The 8,881-nt window shown below is 40.7% G+C and overlaps 1 long non-coding RNA gene across 1 annotated transcript; it reads right to left on the bottom strand.

The window, feature by feature from the left end:
* Positions 1–420: 420 nt before the first annotated feature.
* Positions 421–3,692, bottom strand: LOC122161976. Its single transcript, XR_006169362.1, has 3 exons — positions 3,564–3,692; positions 1,112–2,756; positions 421–600 (listed from the first exon to the last, which is right to left on the bottom strand). It is a non-coding gene; the product is annotated as an uncharacterized LOC122161976 (long non-coding RNA).
* Positions 3,693–8,881: the final 5,189 nt, after the last annotated feature.

Raw genomic sequence — 8,881 nt, 5'->3', positions numbered from 1 at the left:
TAACCTCAGCTAACCCAGGAAGAGAACTTTAGGCTATTTTTTTTGCTTCTGAATCGGAGGCACACTGGTACACATGCAATAATGGAGCTTCTGTTTGTGGGTCCTGAAAATGGAAGGACTCGGAGCCTGAGCTCCATCTGTCCCCAAATCTATTTTATGTTCTTTAGTTATGTGCTTACTTAACTTAGTAGTGTGCTTGGGAAAACCACAAGGAAGAGAACTGGAGGCCAAAAATGAGAATATTTCCCTGTTGATTGGATAAATTGTGCCTAGTGGCAATCTGAGCATCTCCTGGCCCAAGAACAGAGAGGACCATGAGTTACCAAATGCCCTGACTTGTTGGGGCAGTGAGGCTTTCTGGCACTTCTGGAGGAAAAAGTGGTTTCAAAGTAGAAAGCAAGTGACTACTAATGATCCGACTTCAAATTGCCAATTTTATTGCTTCGTGTGCTGAGCCCTTGGAAACGTCCCCTTGGCTATAAATGCTGAACAGACAGAGGCAGGGTGGCTCGGCAGCGAGGAAGAAATGTCCTGGTGGCTCAAGTGTCAGTGTGAGAATGGAGAAGAGCGAGTCTTGTTTCCTGTTCTTCTGCATGCTTACTGTGTGTGAGAGAGATGAGGAAAATTATTTAGGGTGTAATTAATTCTGCCTACTTTTGACTATTTAGAATTTAGTTTCATTTTTGCCTTTGCACTCAGTAAAGTTCCCTCCTCAGTCAGCGCTTCATCCTAGTTGTGCAGTTTCTTGAGGATGCAGTGGTTGAAGAAAATCAACTTTTTACATGGATAGATACTGATAGGACCAAGAAGAATGGTTTTTAAACTAAAGGAAGGGAGATTTACATTGGATATAAGGAGAATTTTTTTTACTGAGAGTTTGGAGGTGCTGGAACAGGCTGCCCAGAGAGGTTGGGAATGCCCCATCCCTGGGGGTGTTCAGGGCCAGGTTGGTTGGGGCCCTGGGCAGCCTGGTCTAGTACTTGATCTAATGGCTGGCAGAGGGTTTGGAACTTGATGTTCCTTGATGTCCCTTCCAATCCAAGCCATTCTCTGATTCTATGAGTCTATGATTTCCTGAAGGCATTTCTCTCCTACAGTTACAGAGGAATACCTGAAAAGGGATGCACAGCTTTTCATTAGCTGAAAGTAGATGAACAGCATATTTTCCCCAGGCATCTCAGTTGCTTGCTGCTGTAGAACAAGGATAGAGTACTTCCCTTTTTCATCGCTGTAAGAATAAATATGGTAAACTTTCAAAGGCACACCTTTCTAATAGGATGCTGTTATCTTTGCCTGTAAAAGGCAGTGTGTTTCAGGAGATGGTGGGAAGCACTTGTGTTTTTTTGATCCCTCAAAGCAGATCAAAAAAGTTGCTACCAAGACTTCAGAGGTTCTTTTTCCCTTGTAAGCCTCGAATCAAATTGCTTCTTGCAGGGTGAACATCCTAACCCTCTTCTGCCATTCTGCAGTGATAAATGCAGGGTGCTCACTGCCTTGTGTAAGATTAAGAGTTCTCAGGGAGATTTCAGGTGTCCGACTGCTGACCGAGGAGCCCCAGTGCAGGATTCAGGTGGCTCAGTGAAGATGCATGGGCCTGCAGCTGAAGCTATGTCCTGAGATGGTGATAAACCAGCAAGCTTTATTGATTCCAGCTGAGCTATTGCCTTTCTTCCAGCACCAAGTGTCTAGAGGATATATGATAATTTTACCCTTCCAAGCAGAATTCTGAGCGCAGCGTTGAAGCTTTTGTGAAGTGTAGTTCTGGAACAGTGGTCAGTGATGGAAAGATAAAAAGAGATTTCTGGAACAGTGTCATACAAGTGAGAGATTTGGGCTACATGTTTTAAAGAGTCAGCAAAGCTGCTATGGTGGAATAGCTCAGAACTGAAGGCTGCACACAAATCTCTCTTGCAGGGCAGCAAACTACATTGCTCCACGCTCCTGGTTTGCTATTCCCTATGCTGACCTACTGCAGAATTTTCTTCCTAAATGCGTCATGAGACCTCACACAGGGCAGAATGGGAAAGAGAAGGAGAAAGAGCATGAGCTGAATAGAGTACAGATCCCCTTACACCACCACCAGAACATGCCATAGCGTACTTCATATACTATGCTGGCTTTGGTATACCAGCAGAGTTACAGGACCCGTAATCTTTGCATGGAAAGAGTTTGCACGATGCCCACCTGAGCAGAGACCAGTTTAACCAGCACTACAGAAATTGCTCATTCCCATAGGCATTAGATTGCCAATATTTTTAAGGAGATTACCAATTGTATTTTTTTTTAAATCAAAGCAAGGTGAAACAACTTCCCATGCTCTGCTGATGTCTTTTTTCAGGGAATGGTTTATCTGAGGCAGACAAGAGTGTATCGAGTTCTCCACAGGCTTGTCAAGGCAAATACTTGTCAATGCTCTAAATACTTTTGTGAATATTAGGGAATAATCTTGCAAGAGGGATAAGAGCACAAGTTCCAACTGACCCCTTCCGCCCCTTTCCTCAGCCTACAAAACCTGGAGGGATTAGTTGCATTTTGAAACAGATGCCCCTATAATTAGGTAAGAAGAAACATGACTGACTGTTTTGAAAAGACACCTTTGGGTAACATGTCAGCAGACCCACAGATCCATTACCAAAGTACAATCTGACAAAACAGCTTAAGGTCTCAACTCGCTGCTCCTCTTTCATGACGGCAGTTTATATCAATGAAGATGCCTTGTAGTCCTTCAGCCTAGGAAGGTTCAGACATGGGAGGGCCTGTGGAAAAATTTACAACAGCCAAAAAAAAGCCCGGTACTGAAATTTCTTTAATCTGATCAGACTTGTTCTTAACCCTGAGACATAAATATCCAGCACATTACACCTTTGATTTACTATTATGCATGTATCAGAGCAACAGTGGTTCTTTTGAATTATGCATTCTCTTAACAGAACATTAAACCTTATGGGGAGATGGAGTGGCCCAACACATAACTATTATCCTGACAGAGGGGAGGGTGAGATCAAGAGTAATGCTCCCAAGCTACAGAAACTCAGAGTTTTTGTTGGATTGCTTGAATGAGCATTATAAATAGCACTTTGTTCCTGCTCGTTAATAAATAGTGCTTAGATGAGTCACGAGAAACCTGATAGATAGCTCATCAAGAGAAAGAGGAGGTTTTATTATTTGGCACACAAGAATAACAAAATCCCCAAGCCCCAAAACTTGCCCTGGAAGTCCTCAAAGCAGGCAGCAAAATCGTGGCTGCATTTGTAAGGAGAAATACCTTTTAACAACTTGATAATCCATCTATTATTGGTTCTTCATATCAAGTTATGACCAAAAGTTACTACAGTACTACAGGAAATCAAGTTTGATTTTGTAATATCATCAGACGAGTACTTTGGAGTGCCATGTTCAAAATCAATAAGGAAGCAGTAACTACATTTGCTGTCATATGATGATATTGATGTAAAAACATAATGGTTAAAAGTATAAAATCAATTTCATAATTTAATCAGAAATGTTTATTGATACTATTAAAGCTGAATTCAATAGCTCCTGGTATGCAGTTAATTTCTTACCTGTCAGAAAAACATATTGAAATGTTCTTTCTTTTAAATTCTTGGAGTTAATTCACTGAAAAAACATCAGAGACCTGTGAGTGCAATGGGCAGAGGACAGCTGTGAGAACAGGAAGCGAATGGAACATTTTCAGCAGTTTATAGCAAGATGCTTATCTCTTATATATGCACACATACACGTATAATATAATGCTGGCAACAGCTAGCTGCTGCTAACTGCAGTGCCTTACTGTGAAGTCCTGACACAGGTGAAGACGGTGGGAATGACGCCGTTGAATCCTGCAGAGCCTGGACTGGCTGTGGGAGAAGGCTCAGAGTTTTCCCTCCTGCTGAGGGACTGGGATCTGATTCAGTTTCAGGCTGTTACCTGCTTGTGCTGTGTGCTCTTGCCATGGGAACAGAGAACTGAAGATTCTGGAGTTGGTTTTTTCTTTTCTTTCTATATAGCTAATGAAAGATTAGTGTTCCTTTTTAGGAATGGCCAAAAATGTATGTTAAGATTTTGTTACTGTGATGGAAGGTCTATTTCCATTCACTGAAGTTAATGCAAGTAATATGTACATGTCATGTGCAGGACATGATCTGGACATGCACAGATTTGTCTATGCTGCAGTTCCTATTCCTCTCAACTTTAAATCCTGCTACAGGATTTCTGCAGTACCTAACCAGCAGAAGCTAACTTAAGCAGCTGGTACATCAGGTACGAGTCTTACCACAGCCACGCTGCAGTGTTCGTGAAATAGAGGAGCTTACCATGCACATAAGCCTTTTTCTCTTCCCTTTGTGAAGTGCAGAGACTATTTTGGAAGCCAACAATGGCCTTCTCTGCTGTCATTTTTCTTTCATTATATTTATCAGTACAGAATCAGATAATCTTTTCTCCTTCATAGCCTAGGAGCTAGCATAAGAATCATAGGAGCAAGCATAAGAAATCTACCTATTTCAAGGAGTGTGTTTAAATGACAGCCAAGAAGATAGATGAGGCATTTTTTTCAAAGTGGAAGCAAATTTAAGTCATTAAATCACACCAAGAGCCACCTTTCTCAAACATTTCCAGAAACTTCCTTATGTCCCAATGTCTTTGAAATGTGACCCTAAAATCTGAGATCATTAAGAATTTTTTCATCTTCAGAATTAGCTGGAGGATTTATATTTGGTGAGTGAGGCTATTTCTTGAGCTCATTTATGCTGGTTGGTGGAAGCCTGCTGCACTGAATTTGAGCCAATGGAGAAGTACAGGAAATACCAGAAGTGGCATTTCACCTCTGACATCTGCAGTAAGATGGGGTAGATCATCCTCATAACACTCTTTTGGTTTCCATTATGGAGAGCGTGTAGAAGATTAGACACAATCTTGACTTTCATATGGCTATAGGAGAACTGCATAGTCATTGATTTCGGAAGGATGCAAATCCAGAGATGTTTTAAGGTGGCAACAAATGAACTGCAAAGTTCAGAACATTTTGGTACCTATTAAAATGGGATTGTCTGTCTCAGCGAGTCAGACTTTTAAGTGAGATTTAACCCAGGGAGTAGAGCCAATTAGTTAAAAATTAGAGCATGGACTAAATGGGGCTGAGGTCTTTTCCTCACACTGACTGCTTTTTGGAGAGCTTTGTGCTTGTCTAAATTTCAATTTTCCTTCAGCAGTATTTCTACTAATATATAACTCATAATGACCTTCTGTACCTGAATTCAGGAACGATTATTAACTGCCATACTATTTTGAGTTGGGCTGTGTTTGAGAGCTGGGAATGGCAAGATTTGCTTTCATAAAACAAGAAGCTGAGTCTGCCATCTATTTGCAATATTCATCTATATTACACGTAACAGGAAAGCAACTTGAATTTTGTACCTGAGAAACTGACATACCTTATGACTGATATTACTGGTCAAAAAACAGACTTAGCAGACTGTCGTACGTAGAGTAGGAAGGAATGGAGCTGCTGCATTGTGCCAGGGCTGGGGGAGAATGGAGACTTTTTGTTGGAAATGGTCCGACATTTTGGAGAAGCATTTAGAGAAGCCATGGGAACGCCAAGATTAAGAGCCTGAATGCAGAATATAAGTTTAAAGAGATGGTGATGGATTACTTCATTCTTTTATTAAGACCCTGTGCTGTGCAATACTCAATACAGATTATCGGTGGTTTAAAAAGATGCCATCATGACTGAGGAAGAACAGAAAAGTGCAGTGAGATGAAACTTGGACTAAAAAGAATATGAAGACGGATTGGAAATTTCAGGTTTTTGAAGGCAAATCCTATGTGGTTCAACTAACCTACACAAATTTTTAAATCGTGTGTTCAAATCTACACGTTTACTGTGATGTCATAAAGCCCATAATAGACATTTGGTTCTTTGCCTACCATGAAAATGCTGTTGCATTTTGTTGTGAAATGTGGTAGACTGAGGTCATGGAGATATTGTCAGATCTTTCACCACCACGCATCCAGGAAAATAAAATGTGAAAATCAGTTTTCAAAGCTCAAAACTCTTAAGATATCACAACGGTTTCTGAGTTTTAAAGCTTGTAATTGCAGCTCTTAGAGAAATGCCTTGTGCCACGTTGTTAATGTTTGTTGGATGGCAGCAAAAAGGCCATGTGGAGCAATTGTTGTGACTTTGTTTGTGCTTGTTTTCATCTGTTACTAGTCTTTGACAAACTGAAATTTGGCATTTTAACCTTAACTGCCCATCAGGTCTGTCATCTCTCCCTGCAGCTTATGGGTAATTCTGAATTCAGAGCTGTGCCCATCAGGATGCCCATTCTTGGGCAAAACCAGGCGATAGATAAACACCAAAGGAGAGCACATGTGTGACTAGAAAGGATAAATCTGGATAATGAGAACTTCGGTAACATCAGGACGATGTACTGAATCTGCTGTATGACCAGATAAGACAGTAAGTGATACAAAGCTATTCTTAGTGAGAGATCTTTGCACTGAGCAGAAACATAAAAACAATCAAACCAGAGCCCCATCTCTATGCACATGAACAGCATGGTCGTTCAATAAATTGATAAATACAGAGTGACACTTTACATATCCTGGCTTTCCCCCATGGATAATCAGACAAAAGAATACTTAAGTGTCACAATATGATTTGGGAGTGGCACTAAAACATAATCAGCCATTTATTTGGTAGACTTTCCCACAGCTAAAATGATGGCTACGCCTAAAATAACTTATGAGTTGAGCTGAAATGAGTTTGTGGATGCTTGTGTGGCTCATCCTAAATGCAGGAAACAATCAAGATGATTTTTTTTTCCGGAAAGTCCTCTAACTTTTTTGAAAGAGCTGAAAAAATTGCAAGAATGTTTTGGTAGGGTGTTCAGTTTCTGTGCCTGTAACATAAGAAGGTCTAGCAGAAAAAATGTTAATGCAAGATTAGTCTGACAGCTTTGATCCCCCCCCTTAAAAAAGAGATCTGACTCAAGAGATCGGCTTCAGTTTGAGGTTGACTTTTGAGATTCTGGGGAGATTTACATTAAGCACCTAGAAATGTGTTGTCTTTACTCTAATGGTAAAGACTCTGTTTCTAGTTGGTGGGAGAGAAATGGTCACTTCTGTGGTTTGATTCATCTGTACTGTCTCTGAAATTTCCTTTAGGATGGTATGGATCATACCCTGAAGATACCTATCACACTGTTGGCTGTAGGCAGCCTTGATGACTAGCCTAGGCTTATTCACATATTTATTAGGTGTGAAAAATGACTTTTTTGATCAGTTCACTAGCACTTCAAGATTGTTTAACCACATCTAAGCGACCTAAGGCAACATCTGAACTGAGATATAGCAAGTAGGAAGAGGGAAACAGCAGTTTTACTTTTTGAAGTGAGAAAGAACAGGAGGAAAATAGTTCCTTTTCTTTTGGCTTTAGTACTAGATTTTGTTCATCTCTTGAGCTTGAAAATCTCATCAACCGATCTATCAGTAGCTGTACAGAGATCAGGGCCCTTTGGCAGAAAGGCAGCCACTGATATTGGGTTCTGCTTGTGAATTTAAGCATCTCACTCAGTCCAGGTGCACCAGCAGGACTTCTCATGGTAGCTGCTGAACATGTGCACATCTGTTAAAGGAATTCTTCCTCCTTTACAGTATGACTGTGAGTAACCTTGCAGAAAGCAGCTATACTGAGGTGGCCTAAACTCCAGCTGTGTCTCCTTTACCTGGTCAGTGCTGAGCTCACTAGCCTCAAGAAACATCTCAAGTCTGCTACATATGGTGCCGAGCAGGGAGCTGCTGAAAGGTAGTTAATGGGAAACACCGGGTAAAGTACTCAGGGAGTAGGAAGTGCTTTCCAGCAGTAAGGAATAGTTCTGACCAGGAGCATGTTGAGAATAATATTTGAAAATAAAATGGTGAAGAAATAAAAAAAAAAAAAAAAAAGGCTAATTGAGTTGCTGGTGTGCACTTATTATGCTCTGGGGTTCTGACAAAGGCTGGGCTTAGTCCTGGTTATTGGAATCAAAGGAATGATGCTCAGACAAACAGCCCATGTATCTGCCAGCACTTCAGTTACTGAAAATGTATTCTACAAATGCTTTGTGAACTTGTGATGGTGGAGCTGGCTTGGTGGAGTACATCCTGGACATCACTGCAGTAAATAATTACTGTTTACAAATGAATTTACTGACTGGCAGGAAGGATTGTGTATTGCTTCTCTCCCTGGTGTTTCCTGTGCCTGAGTAACATAAATCACAGCACATTTTAGTAGGGTGACAAAAGTATTCTGTTTAATTTGAGGTTTGCTGAGCTTTTCTAATTGGTGGATGAGACATTGAGATGACATTATGTTTCTCCTACTTGGCAATGTTGCAGTGATTTGCTGCTTAAAGAATATTACAGTCTTTTGGCAATGCTGAACTCCTCTTGCTGTGAAGCTAGAAGATGCAGATTATTTGGAAAAGAGGTAGCAATTATCACAGAATGATTTCCAGGAGATGCAGGAAAAGGAAGGCCTTTGATTTGACCTGTAATTTTAGATGTTGGGAATGAAAATGGCCCAAGTGACTTCATCATCTAATGCATACCCCTGCCCAGTGCAGAACTGATCCTGGCTTTCTGGATCACTTGTTTAACTTGTTCCTACAAATCCCCAGTGCTAAAGACTTCACCTTCACCAGAGGAGATCTAATTTAAGAGTCTCCTCTAATACAATCAGAAACCTGTTCCTGATGTCCAACCTGAACCTCTTTCAACAGTGGTTTATGTCCTTTACTTCTAGTTTACCCCATTGAAATATAAAACAAAGTATGCTTTCCCTCTTTATCCAAAGTCAGATTAATTCAGCGTTAGACACCTCATGTCAACGGCA

The sequence above is a fragment of the Centrocercus urophasianus genome, unplaced genomic scaffold (assembly GCF_019232065.1).
Source record: "Centrocercus urophasianus isolate 14NV4802_14NV808 unplaced genomic scaffold, USGS_Curo_1.0 seq_10, whole genome shotgun sequence".
Classification (NCBI taxonomy): Eukaryota; Metazoa; Chordata; class Aves; order Galliformes; family Phasianidae; genus Centrocercus; species Centrocercus urophasianus.
This window is presented reverse-complemented; position numbering and strand designations above follow the sequence as displayed.